Raw genomic sequence first — 22407 nt, 5'->3', positions numbered from 1 at the left:
AACATACCTATCCCCAATAGGAGTTATACGTAGTCTGTCCGATGGATCTACAGGAGTCTGTAGTCCTACACTAGGTCCCCTACCTCTTGATCTTGACGATTCCTCATTTGCATTTCCACTAAGATCAATAGATGGGGATCTTGTAATATCATGTGTAGATGTCTCATTTTCTACTTGCTCTGCAAATGCATCGTACAAAGACTGTGTCTCAAATGGTGCATCATTATTCTCCTGCTACACCTGTTGTGGAATGGATATATCATCACACGTTTGGGAACTTGTAAGCACAGCCATACTCCCCGTTGCATATGAAGACCTAGGTCTCGGTTTTGATTGCTTCCCTTTAACCATCGTTCCTGCAATATTGTATTGTTAAAATCCCATTAGCAATTATTATTAATATGATTATTATTATAACAGAATAAAACACATCAATTCACAACAATGACACATATAATTCTTAATTATTAGAAGCAAAGCAACAATTATATATTAACTAATTTCAACATTTAAATCTTGATTTTAACTCAAACGTTATAATTTTACATCACGTCAAAATACTTTAATATTATAAAATTTAAGTTCAACAATACCGTAAAAAGAAAATATTAAACCAATATCCTACGTGCCTACAGTCATCATTCACTTCCTTATTAATCAAACTCATGTTCTGCATTATTATCATTATCATCATTATAAGTTTCACAATCGTCGTGCTCCATATGATCTTCATCTTCATCTTCATATTCATCTTCATCTTCATCATCATCATCATTTTCATTATCTTCTCCTTCCATGTCGTCTTCTTCATTTTCATCTTTATCGATATCATCTTCTTCATCCTCAATCGATAGATTAACCTCTTCATAATCACCACTCACTAACTCTGTTAAATCAACTTCCTCTGACTGAGTACTAGTAATTGAATTGGACACATCTTCTTGGTATACTGATTCATTCAAATCACTTTCATTTTCTCTATCACCACTAATAGGAATTTGAAATCTACTCCTAGCTTGTCAAGCCCGATCTTATAAAATACTTTCCATGTCATTCATATGATTGACAATATGCTTGCATACTTGGAAAGCCTTGAAAGAAAAATCGTTAAAAGACGACAATGTACCAAATGGTACAATTAAGTTAATTTAAGTCTCGAACTAGATCAAATAGAGAATTTAAAATGAAATTAAGAATATTAAAGTCCCAGAATGGTTTAATATGGTGATTTGGAGTTCGAGGATCAATTTGAAGTCAAACTAGAATTTTTACTGTCCAGGGGCAAAATGGTCATTTGCCACCCAAGGACACAATGGGAATTTTTAGAAAAGAATTTTTTTAGCCCCATTTGACTTATTGGAGTATGATTTGAGTATTGGAGTATAATTTGAGGGTTTGGCAGTGAAAAAGTTTAATTCCAGTGATTTCTAGAGTGTAGGGGCAAAATCGTAATTTTGCCACCCGCAGACAAAATTTGAGATTTTGAGAGAATTTAGATCAAATTTGACAAATTGGAGAATGGTATGAGTATAAGGGATGAAAAATATGTCTATGTGCAATTTTTCAATTTTTGGGGCAAAAATGTAATTTTTGACTTTTACGGGGGTAAAAGTGTAAATTTCAAAAATTACTCCACCAAGACTTTGGATAAGTCTGATAATTTTACCTAAGCTATGGATATGTGGGACAAGTGTATGGTGAAAATTTGGAAACAAATGGATGGCTAGAATTTAAGGAATTAATAAAACATTAAAAAAATGAATAAAATAATATTATATTATTTTAGCCTTTAAAAAGGTAAAAATTCCGGAATTCTCATCTTCTTCAGCTGTCCAAACCAGGGGAGAAAAGGGGAAAAAAAAAACAAGAATCCTACCTGAAAAATTTGGAGAAAATCAAGAGAAATCAAGAAATCAAGCATTAAAAAGGTAAATTTCATTGATTTTCCTTGTGATTTTCACTACCCATGCATTTTTTTCTCATTTTCATGCAAAATTAGAAAGTGGGTATGGACACCCATGCTGGCCAAACCTCCATGGATGAGTTTTGAGCTTGATTTTTGGTTGATTTTAATTGAATTAAGTGATTTTAGTTAAGTTATATTGAAATATAGCAAAAATAAGCTAGAAATATAATTTTCTCCCATTGAAACCCATTATGCTGAATTTTCTAGGGGAATATTGGCTGCTGATCTTGATGGTTATTTGAGGAATTATGATGAATAATGATGAATTATGAGCCTAGAAAAATAATGGAAATTTTCGGAGCAAAGTTACAAATTTTTACCCACTAGGGGTATTTTCGTAATTTGTTATCGGGACTGATAATTTGCACCACACTGAGGGACATTAAGTCAATTTGGGTGCAATTGAGGTATAGAAACTGAAAAAAATTAATTTGGAGTTTAAACGGACGCGTATATCAATTTATCGGGTAAAAGACCGAAATAGGCTAACACCGCATTTAGGCAAAAATTTAGACATTTTTGCATTCCATATCAAGCATTAGTAGTCTAAATTAGTTTAATTTCAATTTAGTACCAATGTGGTGAATTTCTCGATTTTGTACTGTGTCAAGGTGGTGAGTCCTCTGATAAAGGCAAGGGAATTGCACCCGAGGACCAATAGTCTGAGTATTTCGAAAATCCTCACTCTAGACACGGTGAGTAACCTTACCATCATTTTAATTATCTAAAGTATGTTTTTATTCGGTTTTGGTGAATTTTATGAAAATGAGTTCAAATGGTAAATTTTTATGTTTTGTAAACAAAATGAGTTTAAATGAAAATATTTTATAAATTGTCTTGAAACGAAATAACGATTTTGAAAATAGAGTAATTGGAGACCACTGATATGTTGTAAATTTAAAATTGAATTAATGGCTTATGTTATTGTATTGGCATGACTGGCTGGGCTGTGTTTTTATGAATTATATGAATTGCTTTATTTTACCCTTGCAGGCTGGGTAGTAATATATTAGCCCTGTCATGCTGTCAAAATTTTATTGTATGGTGGGTTTGACCTGCTGCAGTGGGCTGGATTCTGTGGACTAGCCTATTAGAGGGGCACGGAATCCTGTTATATTTTTACCTCGGTTGGAGAGGCGAGTAGGGTAACTCCTGAGGTATAACTTTTAGAGTTCACTTCACGCCAAACCACCTCGTGAAGGGGAACTCGGCCAACGTCAAGGAATGGCTATGTTTTCAAAATAAAAACATGACTTTCTAATAGCCTTGGCGGACTCAGTTGGGATAGCCCTCGGCCAAGGTATCCCAAATAACTGAGTATGATAATAATTTTTGGCATGAGCCAAGCTTTTTAAGAAATTCATAAGCCATACTGATTACTTGCTTTAAATAAATTGATTTCATTTGGTTGAAATAAGTTGAAAGATGATAAATTACAGTTTGATGAAATGTTTTAATAGTCTCCTTTTACTCGACTTTAGATATTTTGAGTGATGTTTGTTTACTCACTGGGATTTTATAATCTCACCACCCTCATTTCCACCCATTTCAGGTTCAGAATAGATTGTAGATAACTGATATCGGCAAGGATTACAGTTGAACTTGCCACATCCAAAGACTGTAGGTTCATTTCTTTTGATACTTTTGGTCATTCGTGGGCCCACGTGTCACTGTAAATTAAATTCTATACTTTGGTTATCTGTATTACGGTATGTAAGAATTTATTTTGCTTTTACGCTATAAAAATTATTTATGCAGTGTTCTTAAAATATCGTTTTATGTGAAAATTGAATATTTTATTGAATATTTTTATTTTATTATAACAGTCATAATTCCATTTTAAACGAATGTTTTAGACATCCAAAATTATTTTTGATTAAGAAATATGTGTTTTCCACTTACATACTATATTTTTAGATGATTTTTTGAGATTTTTGGGATAAATGACAAAAATACCCCTGTGAGACGAAAATTATTATTTCATTTGTTTAAGTTGGAAACAGTTTAAAATCTTTTAAAATGTGGTATTTGGAAACAGTTACCCACAGGGGAAATGAGAAGCTGATATTAAAGCCTTGCGGGGTCTCGGTTGACATTCCGGGTAATGAATGTAAATTGAGACGTCGCGGCGGTTGTCACGGGCTCGATGGGAGTTCCGGGTCGTGACATAGCTTTTGTTTTAAATACTGCCCATCAATCACGTCGATCTCTTATTCTTGATGGATAACTACTACAATAAACTTGGTGAGCTTGGGCAGCTAAAACAAATGGTTCATTACTAGCCAGTATTGAGTTGTAATTGACATCAACAAGACCATGCAATCGATCTACCTTTATTCATTTTTCAATATCAAACCAATGACACTTGAATAGAACAACTCTATTCCCTATACCAAAATACTCCAACTCGATTATATCCACTAAGAGACCATAAAAGTCACGCTCATGATCATTGTAAAAACTTCCTTTTATGCAAACCCCACTATTCATTGTCTTACGATTTTGGCCGTAATCTAAGGTGTGAAACTTGAAACCATTTACAAAATATCCACTGTGACACCTTATCATACGTCCGGGACCATAAGAGATTTCAATTAAACGTTGGTCTATTTCCTCATTATGCTTTGCAACCTACAAACATGAGATACAAGAGAATAAAATAATAAATTACATAATAAAAAAGAAAATGATTAATTAAAAGTTCACTTCTATGTTAAGGATACTTACATAATTTTTAAACTATTTAACGAATCTCGCATCACATACTTTCTCCAATTCCTCTTCCGAAATTTCCACAACATCTCTCTTCACAATTTCATCAAATATCCTATCATAATATCCACGACTACGTGATTAACTTCAATCTTATTATAAGGTATTAACAAGTTAAAAAATTAATGGTATTTACTGTATATATGGCAGCATCTCTTCACAATTCATTAAAACATATAACTCAGTAGCATAAAACTCATCTTCATCTAAAAATTGAGATTTATCACATGAACCAAAAGCTCACCCCAGGTGAGTGAAAATTGAAAGACGACCCATAGAGTCCACCTCTCCCCCATCATCATTACGTGGCACTCGATTAACTCTTGTTCGCACAGCAGGTTCAAAATACCATGAGCAGAATGACGAAACTTCCTCGATAACATAAGCCTCACATATAGATCCTTCAATAGGGGCACGATTTTTTATTTTCTTCTTCAACTGTTGAAAAAACCTAACAACCACAATATTCATCAATCTTATGATGTACTTTTAACTCTTCAAAATAAATATATGAAAACAAATAACAATTATTTTACCTCTCAAATGGATACATCCATCGATACTGGAAGGGTCCACCAACCTTGGCCTCGTAAGGTAAATGAATCGGCAAATGCTCCATCGAGTCAAAGAAAACCGGAGGAAATATCCTCTCTAGTTTGCATATAGTTTCACATATTTTTCCTTGCAACGTTTCAATATGATCAATAGGTATTTCAGTTGCTCACAAATCCCTAAAAAATTGAGATATCTCAGTAATTGCATCTTAAATTGTTTGAGGTAGCATATCACAGAATACAATTGGGAGCAATCGTTGCATAAAAACATGACAATCATGACTTTTCATCCCATAAAATTTTTCATCAATCTCATTAATACACCGAGAAATGTTCGACACAAAACCATCTGGTAATCTTAATTGTTTAACCCAAGATAGACATTTCTTATTTTATCCTTATTTAATGTGTAAACAGCCTTGGGCTTGTACAGTTTTTCATTATTTTCCACCAATTCCAATTCTGGCCGCTTGCAATACACCTTCAAATCTTGTCGTGCCTTTATGTTGTCCTTTGTCCTTCCTTTAACATCCATCACTGTGTTGAGTATATTCTCAAAAAAATTACGTTCAATATGCATAACATCTAAATTGTGACGAATAAGAAGCGTATGCCAATAAGGTAGAGACCAAAATATACTCTTCTTCACCCAATTATGACAAACACCATATCCTGAACTCTTTCGCTCACCACATTTTGTTCCGAATGAGAGATGAGGAAGCTCATTCAAACTTGTCAATATTTCTTCGCCTGATAATCGAGGAAATGGTAAGTCATGTTCAACTCTTTTTTTAATAAATTTGTCTTTCTGCCTTCTAAAAGGATGATTAGCTGGCAAAAATTGCCGATGACAATCAAAGAAACAAGGTTTCCTACCATGTTCCAATATGAAAGATTTAGAATGTTCCATGCAATATGGACATGATAATCGTCCATGTGTACTCCACCCTGACAACATACCATAAGCAGGCAAATCATTAATTGTCCACAATAATGTTGCCCTCATATGAAAATTTTGTTTCCTATATGCATCATAGGTCACAATATGTCACGACCCGGAACTCCCCATCGAGCCTGTGACAACCGCCGCGAGGCCTCGACAGACATTCTTCACCCCGAATGCCGATCGAAACCCTGCAAGGCTTAGCATCAACTTCCGCATCTCCCCGGTGAGCAACAATTATTAAATCTCGCATTTAAAAAAATCATAAGTCATTTTCAAATAAGAACAATAAAATATTATTTTCTGGCTCATAGGGGCATTTTCGTAATTTTTCATCAAAAATCTCAAAACTTGCTAAAAATGTAGTAGGTAAGCAGAAAATATATATTTAATGATTTAAAAACACATTAAGTATCTAAAACGTTCATTTGAAAGCAAATTGTTGACAACTAGTACTATTCAAAAAACAATAAATAAAATATTCTATTTTCTCATAAAATAAATTTTTATAGAAATATTCGTAAATAATTTTTCGCACATGAAAGTAAACTAAAAATTGTATGAATAGAAATACAGATAACCAAAATATAAGTTTTGATCTGCAATGACACGTGGGCTCCAATTGATCAAGAAGATGTAAGACTGTGAACTTTTACTTTCTATAATACAGTTTCGAGCTTAATTCTCGTCCTACTCGACTATCTACAAACTGTCCTGAGCCTGAAAAATGTATAGGAAGAAGGGGTGAGATTTTATAATCCTAGTGAGTAAGCAGATACCATCTAAAGTATCTAAAGCCGAGTAAATGGAGACAATTAAAATAAGTCACCATATTGTAATTTCATTACCTTTCAGTTCATTTCAACCAAATAAAATCAATCCATATAAATCGAGTAATCAACTTGGCTTATGAATTTCTTAAAACTTTGGCTCGTGCCAAAACTCATACTCGGTGATACCTTGCGCAGGGCATCCAACCAAGTCCGCCAAGGCTGTTAAAATTTTTGTATACACTTAAAATATATTTTTAGTTTGAGAAAATACAGCCGTTCCTTGGCGTTGGCTGAGTTCCCCTTCACGTGGTGGTTTAGCATGAAGTGAACCCTAAGCTTTACCCCAGGAGATACCCTACGCGCCTCTCCGTTCGAGGTAATAATATAATGGAGTTTATCGTGCCCCTCTAATAGGCTGGTCCACGGAACCCCCTCTGTAGTAAATAATTAATATATAATCCACCAATCAATAAAATTCATTCTAGCATGACATGGTAATTTATCGCAACCTAGCCTCTCAAGGCTGAATACATAGTATAAATAATTATAACACCAAAATCAGTTTAGCCATTCATGCTTATTTATTGTCATAAGCCATTCAATTCAAAACCATAAATTTGCAACACAAACTCGCTTATACACGGTGTAAAGTCTTAAAATCCCCAATTTGACTCAAATTCCATCCATTTCAATTTCAATTATCCAATTATATCCACAATACCTCAATGACTGTGAATTTGGTCCAATTTATCAGTCCGGACTATAAATTACGCTTTTACCCCTAGTGGGTAAAAATTTCAATTTATTGCACCGAAAATTCCCATTTAATTTTCGACTTCATAATTCATCATTTTTCCACCCAATTCTCTTAAAATAAAGTCAACCTCATCCTCACATACCATTGGCTAGATTCGGCCTAGAGAAATTCAAAGAAAAGATAAATATTTTTCTTGTTGTTTTACTCATAAACATGCTAAACTAACACTAAACACTAACATAACTCAAAATCAAATTTATCTAACAACTTTCTCTCTCTAAACCCATATGACCAGAATTGAAATCATCCTCAAATCACATGATTCAACCATGAAAAATGATGGGAAATGCATGGGAAAGGTAAAGCACAAGACAAATTTAAGAAATGTTACCTTTTTTCACTTGATTTTTGAATTTTCACCTATTTTCCCTTTAAATTTCTTAGCTAGGGTTTTATTTTCTCCTTTCTCTCTCTTGTTTCTTGCTTGGCCGAATGTTGAAGAAGAAGAATGGGTGGGCTGATTTTTTTATGCCTTTTTATTGTTTAATGAAATAATATTATTTTATTCATATTTTAAATATTTTATTAATTCATTTTTTTTCTAGCCATCCACTTGTCCTACTTTTTCCACCATGCATTCCCTTTGACTTATCCAAGTTTTAAGTAAAATTTTCAGATTTTTCCAAAGTTTTGGTGGAGCAAATTTTTCAAAATTACACTTTTGCCCCCAAACTTTTCAAAAATTACATTTTTACCCCAAAAATTGAAAATTTGCCATAATGCATAATTTTCACTCCTCATGCTCATTTCACACTCCAAATAATTAAATTTGATCAAAATCCTTTCAAAAATTAAATTTTCGATTCCGGATGGTAAAATTACCATTTAACCCTTTTACTCCAAATTATACTGAAATTAAAATTTTTCGCTTCTAAACTTCAAATCTTACTCCAATAAGTCAAATGGGGCCAAAAATCTTTTCTAAAATTCTCATTTTGTCCCCAGGTGGCAAATGACCGTTTTACCCCTAGATAGCGAAAATTCTGGTTTGACTCCAAATTGATCCTCAAACTCCGAATCACCATATTAAACCACTCTGGGACTTTAAAATTTTTAAGTTCATCGTGAATTCTCTATTTGATCTAGTTCGAGGCTTAAATCAACTTTATTGTACCTCTAAGTACAATACCGACTTTTGTAAATTTTTCAAGACTCTCTTAGCATGTAAACATGCTATCCACCACATGTATGTCATGACAAATATTTCTGTAGAGTCGGGCTTGTCATCTTCTCCCCCACTTGGATCAACCATATGATCCTCCTTCTTGATTGACTTCGACATCCGGCTAAATATTAATATTTTAATATTATTTTATTAATAAAATATTATTTTATTTTAAAAATTTTATCTTGTCTCCTTGGTACCCAAAATACCTTATTATGCCTAACTTGACTTCCAAATTGCTTTTTATCTCACAAATTCTCCTTCGATAAAATTATTATTATTTTATTGTTATTTTTTCACTTGCGAAATATTTTATCCTAAACTACTCCTTTCATCTCTTATCACTTTTAAACATTTTAATTGACCTCAATTTGCATTCGATCAACTTTATTTATCACCATATCAAAGTATGGGGTATTTCAATCTCCCCCACTTAAATAGAATTCGTCCTCGAATTCCCGTCAATGTTGCGTTATTAATCTCCCTCTATGATCCTGCTCCTTGTTCCTTCTATAGGGACATTCAATTTGTTCACCTCGTTCACCTTCAGTTCAATTAAATGCTTTATTTATGGCACTTATCATCCTTTGGAACTGGATCAGTAATACTTTTCATAACCATGATCTCTTATATCGAGACACTAAGCATGCCTTTATCACCATTATTAAATTTGAACCATAACTTCACCTCAATTATACTGATTTCAATCACATATCATACTTACTTATGTAAACCTAATCATCATTTTATTAATTTGCTCTGTACCAAATTTCTCAACCTTGATTCGTCCATCTTATACTAGTCCATACCCTTCCTTTATTAGAGTTCCATTAAGAACTTAAACAATCCAAGGTTTACCTTAAAAGTCATTCATAACTTTAATCGTTCATTACATGTTCGTTAACACTTTAGCTCACTAACCTCTCTGAACACTATTTCAAAATCTCTCAATTACTGATAACCATTCTTCACTTTAGTTAGTAAAATTATCAATTTCATATATACATAGATACATGCATTTTCAAATGTCAACATCTCTCTTTATATATAGGAATCCATGTGTTCACATGCCTTGGACTACATTCCCCCTTTATTCATCTATATCCTAATCCTAGTTTCAATATAATAATTCTTATAGTGCATGTCAACCTTCTTATTATACTTGTGTATAACTTCATATCATTCATATCATTTCCAACCATATGTTTGAGTTTCCTTATATTATATATCATTCAGCACAATGTCATCTCCATTGAAATATAATCTATTATGCGTGTATGCTTATAATCCTATTGATGCCTCAAAGATTTATCTCAACTTGATCATTGCATCTCATGCAATACCATAATTCCTAAGAGTCATCCTTTTGTCCTTAATCATCTTTCATACCTCTATATTACCTTGTATCTTTCTTGCATTACAATATTGATTTGTCACTTAAGACTCGAACCCATTTGAATCATGTATACCTTAAGCATTTTCGAATTCCAATTTCCATAATATATTAGGAAAGTTTCATTATCTGACTTCATTTTCAAGGTCAACTTCTATCATCCTTTGTTCCACTCCTTCATATGAACATAACATCATTCTTCCTTAACTAATTTATAAATTGTACTTGAAATTGTAAAACTTAAAACTAGATTCTCCTCAAGTATTTTTCAATATTAATACTAATATCACTCTCAGCTTACAGCTTCCTTTTATAATCACATAACTTAGTGCTTGCTTTAACGAGATCCAGAGTAAAACTTCTCTTGAGTATTTCCTTGGAAATATCTATCTTAAACTTATGTCTCATAGCATGTGATCCCTTAACTTGTGATTAGCCGTTAGGCTTCTCAGCAAGTTTTAAAAATTTTACGTTTCATACTTGCTATGTATGATTAGAATCTCTTTTCAAAGATGTTTATATATTCCTAAAACACTTACTCTTAAAGATATATAAATACGTACTCATCCATTCAATCCCTAACTCGTCTTCATAGGTTTCTAGGGTGTCACACAATTAGCCTCATGTTGTTACTAACCCTTGTCATTTTACTGTATCAATACAGATATTACAAATTCTCGTAATGATATTCTATATAAACTGATTTTCTATACTATTCTCGTAATTCTTCCTTCACACTTTCATTACTTGGTATCTCATCTCAATATAGTCATCTCAAGAATCTTTCAAATTTTTTTTTCTTTTAATTATATGCCTATATACAAGGCAATAAAGAAGTTTTTCAATTCATTTAGGTAAACATTCTCCAGAATATTTAAGACTCCTAGATAACAAAACACAATGACCAACAACCAAAATTCAATTTGTAAGTACATTATCGTGTCACTCCCATCTTACTCATGCATCATAAGCATGAAGTATTCGGAGCATTACAGCGTTGAACAGTCAATGTTGAAGTACTGTAGCTATTAGAAATTTTCTCATCAAAGCTATTTGTTTGCATTCAAAGTCACCACATCAATCATTCTCAACCAGTGGTTTCCCTTTTAGACATATATCATGAGTTCCATAAGTATAGATACCTTCTATTTTCTTGTCATACACATTAAGCCAGATTAATAATTCCATCTCATGTCATCTTTTGACGTTTATCAACATTCATAAAATTCCACCTCAAAACATCCTTTTCATACAGTGTAATAAATTCAAAATACATATACCACTCCACAAATAAGTTGCCTACTATCTACAACTTTCCTCAAATTTATTGTCATCCCTATCCAATTATCTTCTTTGTTTCATACTCCAATAATTTTATTGACTTTCGGTATAATTAACTACGAAGACAGCCCAGCTTTCTCCTCACTTTATTCTCGCAATCCTTACTGAATCAAAATTTTATATTCCCCATATTCCATAATTTAACTTCATTGGGTTATATTTAGCCTAACTATTGCCTCATAGTGTCATAACATCACTGAATAATCCCCTTCATGCTTAAATTACAATCATTAATGTAATCACATTATCCATTCCGAATGTCATTTATAACCTTATTGCTTCCTTCTATAACTTTCCTCAATAATTATATCACCAATTTATCTCTGTTATACTAAAAGATTCTCATACATATCCAATTATTTAAACTGCTATTTTACATTCCGTTCGAGTCATACAAAATAAAAGCCACTCCTAACTCCTTTACACAGGTAACTACTACATTTTCCCTTAAACGACACTTACCTAGATTTATGACAATACAACTTCAACTAAAGTATTAAACATCTTTAGGTTCCTCATTGTCCTGATCCGGGCACATCAATGGATCCTCTTCCTCTTGAGATTTTCTCTTTTGTTCTTCAATTTAGGCTTGTTGTATTCTCCTACGTTCCTCATCACTTATCGGTGCAGCATTTCTTCCACAACCGGGAGGAAAATATCGTACAACGTTCACCCCCTTCCTAAGACGAATATCTCCCCTTGCAATTGCCTTCTTCGTATGTTCTCTATGGTACTCTTTGGATTGTTTCAAAAGGAAATCCATTTCAGTTTTAGAATATTGGAGCTACTCTCACTTTCAAAATTCTGGCTACTCTCAAAGCGTTCCTTATTATGAACCCATTCTGCTAAGTTTTGATTAATTCTGTTATTAGGAATTCGGGATGGACCACCTTCCGAATCACTTGTATCAGGGTACCATTTGCTTCTAGTCGTAGAATCTAGAGATCCCTCGTTATCATTATGAGAGGTATCGGGACTACCACCTCTTCTAGACATGGTGTGTATGTCACCAGTGTACCTCAAAACCTATATGCAATCAAATAGTAATTACTTAATCATTCATGTATCCCAAAAATAGGTAGGTTTATATATGTAGATGCATGCATTCTATTCAATCTAACCTAACTTAACTTATCTTAACTTAATTGGACTTGGGGCCAGGCAGTGTCAGTGTGGATTTCTTAAAACAATCTTAAAATCAAAAACTTTAAAATCCAAAGCTTTAAAATCAAAATATCTGATCTTTAAACCATGCTCTGATACCAATCTAAATTGTCACGACCCGAAACTCCCCATCGAGCCCGTGACAACCGCCGCGAGGCCTCAACAGACATTCTTCACCCCGAATGCCGATCGAAACCCCGCAAGGCTTAGCATCAACTTCCGCATCTCCCCGGTGAGCAACAATTATTAAATCTCGCATTTAAAAAAATCATAAGTCATTTTCAAATAAGAACAATAAAATATTATTTTCTGGCTCATAGGGGCATTTTCGTAATTTTTCATCAAAAATCTCAAAACTTGCTAAAAATGTAGTAGGTAACCAGAAAATATATATTTAATGATTTAAAAACACATTAAGTATCTAAAACGTTCATTTGAAAGCAAATTGTTGATAACTAGTACTATTCAAAAAATAATAAATAAAATATTCTATTTTCTCATAAAATAAATTTTTATAGAAATATTCGTAAATAATTTTTCGCACATGAAAGTAAACTAAAAATTGTATGAATAGAAATACAGATAACCAAATTATAAGTTTTGATCTGCAATGACACGTGGGCTCCAATTGACCAAGAGGATGTAAGACTGTGAACTCTTACTTTCTATAATGCAGTTCCGAGCTTAATTCTCGTCCTACTCGACTATCTACAAACTGTCCTGAGCCTGAAAATGTATAGGAAGAAGGGGTGAGATTTTATAATCCCAGTGAGTAAACAGATACCATCTAAAGTATCTAAAGCCGAGTAAATGGAGACAATTAAAATAAGTCACCATATTGTAATTTCATTACCTTTCAGTTCATTTCAACCAAATAAAATCAATCCATATAAATCGAGTAATCAACTTGGCTTATGAATTTCTTAAAACTTTGGCTCGTGCCAAAACTCATACTCGGTGATACCTTACGCAGGGCATCCAACCAAGTCCGCCAAGCTTGTTAAAATTTTTGTATACACTTAAAATATATTTTTAGTTTGAGAAAATACAGCCGTTCCTTGGAGTTGGCTGAGTTCCCCTTCACGTGGTGGTTTAGCGTGAAGTGAACCCTAAGCTTTACCCCAGGAGATACCCTACGCGCCTCTCCGTTCGAGGTAATAATATAATGGAGTTTACCGTGCCCCCCTAATAGGCTGGTCCACGGAACCCCCTCTGTAGTAAATAATTAATATATAATCCACCAATCAATAAAATTCATTCTAGCATAACATGGTAATTTATCGCAACCTAGCCTCTCAAGGCTGAATATATAGTATAAATAATTATAACACCAAAATCAGTTTAGCCATTCATGCTTATTTATTGTCATAAGCCATTCAATTCAAAACCATAAATTTGCAACACAAACTAGCAGTCTCCAATTACTCTATTTTCAAAACCAATATTCGATTTTCCAGAAAATTTATAAAATCATTTTATAAAATTACAATTTCTCTTAAAACATAGCAATTTACCATTTAAACTCATTTTTTATAAAATCACACAATTGTATAAAACTACTCTAGATAATTAAGACGATAATAAGTTTACTCACAGTATTAGGAGTAGAAATACTCCTATATTCCGCCCTCGGGTGCAGTCTCTTACCCAAAACAATTGACTCACCACTTATCCATAATCTATGACACAAAATTCAATAAATTGTGTCAATTTATCATAAATTATTTCAGGCTCTTATCCATGCGTATGCACTAGATAGGATTTGAAATGTTTAAACAATCGCTTAATTGCGGTGTCCGACCTAACTCGCTTATACACGGTGTAAAGTCTTAAAATCCCCAATTTGACTCAAATTCCATCCATTTCAATTTCAATTATCCAATTATATCCACAATACCTCAATGACTGTGAATTTGGTCCAATTTATCAGTCCGGACTATAAATTACGCTTTTACCCCTAGTGGGTAAAAATTTCAATTTATTGCACCGAAAATTCCCATTTAATTTCCAACCTCATAATTCATCATTTTTCCACCCAATTCTCTTAAAATAAAGTCAACCTCATCCTCACATACCATTGGCTAGATTCGGCCTAGAGAAATTCATGGAGAAGATAAATATTTTACTTGTTGTTTTACTCATAAACATGCTAAACTAACACAAACACTAACATAACTCAAAATCAAATTTATCTAACAACTTTCTCTCTCTAAACCCATATGACCAGAATTGAAATCATCCTCAAATCACATGATTCAACCATGAAAAATGATGGGAAATGCATGGGAAAGGTAAAGCACAAGACAAATTTAAGAAATGTTACCTTTTTTCACTTGATTTTTGAATTTCCACCTATTTTCCCTTTAAATTTCTTAGCTAGGGTTTTATTTTCTCCTTTCTCTCTCTTGTTTCTTGCTTGGCCGAATGTTGAAGAAGAAGAATGGGTGGGCTCATTTTTTTATGCCTTTTTATTGTTTAATGAAATAATATTATTTTATTCATATTTTAAATATTTTATTAATTCATTTTTTTCTAGCCATCCACTTGTCCTACTTTTTCCACCATGCATTCCCTTTGACTTATCCAAGTTTTAAGTAAAATTTCCAGATTTTTCCAAAGTTTTGGTGGAGCAAATTTTTCAAAATTACACTTTTGCCCCCGAACTTTTCAAAAATTACATTTTTACCCCAAAAATTGAAAATTTGCCATAATGCATAATTTTCACTCCTCATGCTCATTTCACCCTCCAAATAATTAAATTTGATCAAAATCCTTTCAAAAATTAAATTTTCGATTCCGGATGGTAAAATTACCATTTTACCCTTTTACTCCAAATTATATTGAAATTAAAATTTTTCGCTTCTAAACTTCAAATCTTACTCCAATAAGTCAAATGGGGCCAAAAATCTTTTCTAAAAATTCTCATTTTGTCCCCAGGTGCAAATGACCATTTTACCCTTAGATAGCGAAAATTCTGGTTTGACTCCAAATTGATCCTCAAACTCCGAATCACCATATTAAACCATTTTGGGACTTTAAAATTCTTAAGTTCATCGTGAATTCTCTATTTGATCTAGTTCGAGGTTTAAATCAACTTTATTGTACCTCTAAGTACAATACCGACTTTTGTAAATTTTTCAAGACTCTCTTAGCATGTAAACATGCTATCCACCACATGTATGTCATGACAAATATTTCTGTAGAGTCGGGCTTGTCATCTTCTCCCCCACTTGGATCAACCATATGATCCTCCTTCTTGATTGACTTCGACATCCGACTAAATATTAATATTTTAATATTATTTTATTCTAAAAATTTTATCTTGTCTCCTTGGTACCCAAAATACCTTATTATGCCTAACTTGACTTCCAAATTGCTTTTTATCTCACAAATTCTCCTTCGATAAAATTATTATTATTTTATTGTTATTTTTTCACTTGCGAAATATTTTATCCTAAACTACTCCTTTCATCTCTTATCACTTTTAAACATTTTAATTGACCTCAATTTGCATTCGATCAACTTTATTTATCACCATATCAAAGTATGGGGTATTTCACAATACCTTGTCTCCACAATTAAGTCAACTCATCAATCAAAGGCCTCAAGAAAACATCTATATTTTGACTTGGACTTTTCTTACCCGGGATAACCATGTTAAGAAATATATATTGTTGTTTCATACACATCCATGGGGGTAAATTATGCACACAAAGCATTACTGGCTAAACAGAATAAGGCTTGGCAGTCGATCCAAAAGGGTTGAAACTGTCACGACCCGGAACTCCCCATCGAGCCCGTGACAACCGCCGCGAAGCCTCGACAAACATTTTTCACCCCGAATGTCGATCGAAACCTCGCAAGGCTCTCGTATCAGCTTTCGCACTTCCCCGGTGAGCAATAGTTATCAAATAATCAAAATACGAAGGATTACAAATCATTTCCAAATTATAACATAACATATTGTTTTTTTTTTTTTTGCTCACAGGGGCATTTTCGTCATTTTTATCGAAAACCTCGAAACTTGCTAAAAATGTAGTAGGTAAGCCGAAAATATATATTTAATGATTAAAAAAAATTAAATATCTAAAACGTTCATTTGAAGTGAAAATTTGACCATTTGAATATGATAAAAATATTCAATAAAATAAACTAGTTTCTTGTAAAATAATTTTCATAAAACTATCGGTACGTAATTCTTATAGCGTAAAAGATAATTATATTCATATATACTATAAAGCAAATAACCAAAGCATAGAATTTCTTTTACAGTGACACGTGGGCCCATATCTATCTAAAATGCATCGGAAGCTGGAAACCTACAGCTTTTACCGATTCGAGTCCAAATGAAGGTCCTTGTTCAAGTCAGCTAACTACGAAATTCCCTGAGCCTGAAATGTGAGGAAATGAGGGTGGTGAGATTATAAAATCCCAGCGAGTAAATAGATACCATCTAAATTATCTAAAGTCGAGTAAATGGAGACAATTAAAATAAATCATCATACTGTAATTTCATTACCATTCAACTCATTTCAACCAAATAAAATCAATCCATAAAAATCGAGTAATCAACTTGGCTTATGAATTTCTTAAAACTTTGGCTCGTGCCAAAACTCATACTCAGTGATACCTTGCGCAGGGCATCTAACCGAGTCCGCCAAGGCTGTTAAAATTTTGTGTACACTTAAAATATATTTTTGTTTGAAAAAAATACAGCCGTTCCTTGGCGTTGGCTGAGTTCCCCTTCACGTGGTGGTTTGGCGTGAAGTGAACCCTAAGCTATACCCCAGGAGATACCCTACGCGCCTCTCCGTTCGAGGTAATAATATAATGGAGTTTACCGTGCCCCTCTAATAGGCTGGTCCACGGAACCCCCCTCTGCAGTAAATAATTAATATATAATCCACCAATCAATAAAATTCATTCTAGCATGTCATGGCAATTTATCACAACCTAGCCTCTCAAGGTTGAATACACAGTATAAATAATTATAACACCAAAATCAGTTTAGCCATTCATGCTCATTTATTGTCATAAGCCATTCAATTCAGAACCATAATTTTGCAACACAAACTAGCAGTCTCCAATTACTCTATTTTCAAAACCAATATTCGATTTTTCAGGAAATTTATAAAATCATTTTATAAAATCACAATTTCCCTTAAAACATAACAATTTACCATTTAAACCCATTTTTCATAAAATCACATAGTTGTATAAAACTACTCTAGATAATTAAGACGATAATAAGTTTACTCACTATGTCTAGAATGCAGACTTTTGAAGCACTCTGTCTACTGGTCCTCGGATGTAATTTTCTTGCCTTTATTGGAGGACTCACCACCTTGACACAGTACAAAATCGAGAATTCACTAAGTTGGTACTAAATCAAAAATAAACTAATTTGGACTACCAATGCATGATATGGAATGCAAAAATGCACTGGTAACTATCTAAATCCGGTATTAGCCTAATTCGTCTTATCACCCGATTAAATTCCTAACGGGTTCGTTTAAACTCCAATTTAATTCTTTTCAGTTTCTATACCTCAATTGCACCCAAATTAACTTAATGTCCCTCAGTGTGATGCAATTTATCAGTCCCAATAGCAAATTACGAAAATACCCCTAGTGGGTAAAAATTCGTATTTTTGCTCCGAAAATTCCCATTATTTTTCTAGGCTCATAATTCATTATTCCTTAACCAATTCTCCTAGAATAAAATCAAACTCATCCTCACTCACTACATGGTAAATTCAGCCATTAATGGTTGGGGGAGAAAATAAATTCTTTTCTTGTTGTTTTGTTTCTAAATATGCTAAACTAACTAAAAACACTAACATAAATTAAAATCAAATAAATCCAACAACTTTCTCTCTCCTAACCCATTTTTTCAGAATTGAATTCATCATGAAAACATGTAATTTAATCATGGAAAATAAAGAGAAATGCTTGGGAATAAGAAAACTCAAGCTTAATAGAAAAAATCTCACCTTTTTCACTTAATTTCCTTGAAAATTCACACTTTTTCTTTGATTTTCTCTCTCTAGGGTTTTGTTTTCTCCTTTCTCTCTCTTGTTTCTTGCTTGGCCGAATGTTGAAGAAGAAGAATGGGTGGGCTGATTTTTTTTATGCCTTTTTATTGTTTAATGAAATAATATTATTTTATTCATATTTTAAATATTTTATTAATTCATTTTTTTTTTAGCCATCCACTTGTCCTATTTTTTTCACCATGCATTCCCTTTGACTTATCCAAGTCTTAAGTGAAATTTCCAGATTTTTCCAAAGTTTTGGTGGAGCAAAGTTTTCAAAATTACACTTTTGCCCCCGAACTTTTCAAAAATTACATTTTTACCCCAAAAATTGAAAATTTTCCATAATGCATAATTTTCACTCCTCATACTCATTTCACACTCCAAATAATTAAATTTGATCAAAATCCTTTCAAAAAATTAAATTTTCGATTTTGAATGGTAAAATTACCATTTTACCCTTTTACTCCAAATTGTACCGAAATTAAAATTTTTCACTTCTAAACCTCAAATCTTACTCCAATAAGTCAAATGGGGCCAAAAATATTTTCTAAAAATTTCCATTTTGTCCCCAGGTGGCAAATGACCATTTTGCCCCTGGATAGCGAAAATTCCAGTTTGACTCCAAATTGATCCTCGAACTCCGAATCACCATATTAACCCATTCTGGGACTTTAAAATTCTTAATTTCATTGTAAATTCTCTATTTAATCTAGTTCGAGGCTTAAATCAACTTTATTGTACCTCTAGGTACAATACCGACTTTTGTAAATTTTTCGAAACTCTCCTAGCATGCAAACATACTATCCATCAGATGTATGTCATGATAAATATTTTTATAGAGTCGAGCTTGTCATCTTCTCCCCCACTTGGATCAACCATATGATCTTTCTTCTTGATTGACTTCGACATCCGGCTAAATATTAATATTTTAATAATATTTTATTAATAAAATATTATTTTATTCTAAAAATTTTATCTTGTCTCTTTGGTACCCAAAATACCTTATTATGCCTCACTTGACTTCCAAATCGCCTTTTATCTCACAAATTCTCCTCTGATAAAATTATTATTATTTTATTATTATTTTCTCACTTACGAAACATTTTATCCTAAACTACTCCTTTCGTCTTTTATCACTTCTAAACATTTTAATTGACCTCAATATGCATTCGATCAATTTTATTTATCACCATATCAAAGTATGGGGTATTTCAGAAACCGTCAGCACATAACCCGAGTCTTACATTTCGAGGTTCCATTGCAAAGAATTCATGTGTGCAGTTGAAGTGTTGCCAAGCCTTACCATCAACAGGGTGTCTAACGAGTCCATCATCACTGTGGTGTTGCACATGCCACGTCATATGTTCAGTAGTTTTACATGACATATAAAGCCTTTGAAGCCTCGGTATAAGTGGCAAGTAACGCAAAATCTTGTAAGGAATTTTCTTCTGCCTTCTCACACTTGAATTCTTCTGTTTATACCGAGGATATCCACATACCTGACAATGCTCAAATGTAGCAAATCACTCATAAAATAACATGCAATTGTTCTTACAAGCATCAATTTTGATATATCCCAAACCAAGCTTTGCTACCTTCTTCTTCATCCTATAAAAGTCGATAGGTAAATTCTCATCAGATGGCAACATATTCTTTATTATCTCCAACAGTCGATCAAAATATGATTCACTCAAATTGTACTCCGCCTTAACATTTAACAGTTGCGACACAGCTGAAAGCATTGTGTGCTTTGTGCAACCTACCCACAAAGGTTCCTCTACATTGCTTAACAAAGAGTAAAAGGAAGACGCATTTGGATTAGGATCTTCTTCCACAAAGCTAGACTCATTTTCAGAACCATGGTTGAAAGCAACTTCGGGACGCATAGCATCCCTAACCATTCTAGTATATGGATTTTCTATTTCATCTTCATATGTAGGTTCTCGAAAAGCAGCATCTCCCTCAAATCTAAGGGATGGTTCAACTCTAGATCTACTTCTTGATGATTGTCCAACATGATCTTCCCCATGTAAACTCCAAATTGTGTAAGCCCCAGTAAAACCACGGTTTAGGATGTGTTATGTGACTTTATCTTTATCTAAGAACTTGTTGTTACTACATCGTGTGCAAGGGCATCCAATTTTATTCTTCCACATAAATGTAGTCTTCAAACATGCGAAATTAATAAATTCAGTAACTCCATTTACAAATTCAGCTGTAATGAATCCATTTTGTAATCGACGGTACATCCAAGAGCGATCTCCCGACATTTTATAATCCTAAGTATCATAGAATATCATTATCAAGACTAATTTGTATTGATGGAAACAAAACAATTTGTTAAACCCTACATTCCAATATGTATTATATTTATATATATATGTATATATTCAAAATTACATATATTTTGCAAAGTATCCCTTATAGTATAAATTATTGCATATATGAATTATCCGTTAAACCTAGGAAAATGGTTTATATTTATTAGGATAGCATCAGATTGAATAGCATGAGTATTGTGGACGGGTTAAAATATATGTACTATTATCCGTTGGAAAGGCTAGTATCATTATTTATAAAATTGAAGTTTAACAGGGGTGGTCAGTTCTTAAATACCAACATTTAATTGCTCGTGTGTTTATCTTACTCACCTCGAAAATTAGACCAAAACCCAATCTCGTTTTGAAGCAGACCGAAAACAAGTTTGATGCTTCCAAAGCCAACCTTAGCCTAGACAAAAGTTAAAGCAATGAAACGTTTGGGCTTGTAACCGTAAATCAAATAATTAAAACACAATAACATCATTAAAAATACATAGGGCACATCAATTGATAAACAAATCTTGATAAACATCAAATAAACAAGATATACAAAATTAACCCCTAGGGCTAGGAATGTCAACGACTCATGTACCCTATAATTTTCCTAAACTCGAACCCTAACCCTGTAAAAACTCAACTACCCTAACCCTATTAACTACCCTAATAATTTTAAAATTAATACCCTAACCCTAACCCTATTTCATTTTTACTACCTTATAATTACCCTAACTCGTTTAAAAATCTGATTATATTAAAAAATTATTAAAATCTTCTTTATACAATTTCTCAATGTATACCCGAATCTGTATACATATACAATAATATTTATCTACGTATTTCATAAAATTAACTACACATTAATTTTTCTTCCACAAAAAAATTAAAACTAAAATTTAAATAATCAAAAACAAATATCTTAAACTTAAAATTAAATAACTAAAAATAAATATATGGGGAACCAAACAACAGCATTATCACCAAATTCACAAGTCTGAAAGTACTAATTGCAATCTGGGGTAATGAAAAACTCTCTCGTAAACTAATGACAACATTGACATTGGCATGTTCCATTAATTCTTAGGGTATCATTTTTTAGAAGCATACAACCCTAATTGAAGCATCAAATCTTGTATGGATAATAATTATTAAGAATGAACCTAG

General features: G+C 32.8%; 1 long non-coding RNA gene and 1 pseudogene across 1 annotated transcript; both read right to left on the bottom strand.

The window, feature by feature from the left end:
* Nucleotides 1-4303: 4303 nt before the first annotated feature.
* LOC148761703 (uncharacterized) lies at nt 4304-20826 on the bottom strand (annotated as a pseudogene).
* On the bottom strand, nt 17083-19051 carry LOC148761704 (uncharacterized). The gene is made up of 3 exons (XR_016027612.1): nt 18881-19051; nt 18149-18232; nt 17083-17279 (listed from the first exon to the last, which is right to left on the bottom strand). It is a non-coding gene; the product is annotated as an uncharacterized LOC148761704 (long non-coding RNA).
* Nucleotides 20827-22407: the final 1581 nt, after the last annotated feature.

This window comes from Theobroma cacao, chromosome 7, assembly GCF_053813885.1.
Source record: "Theobroma cacao isolate CCN51 chromosome 7, ASM5381388v1, whole genome shotgun sequence".
NCBI lineage: Eukaryota > Viridiplantae > Streptophyta > Magnoliopsida > Malvales > Malvaceae > Theobroma > Theobroma cacao.
The sequence above is the reverse complement of the archived record's forward strand: the minus strand, read 5'-3'. Positions and strand labels throughout refer to the sequence as shown.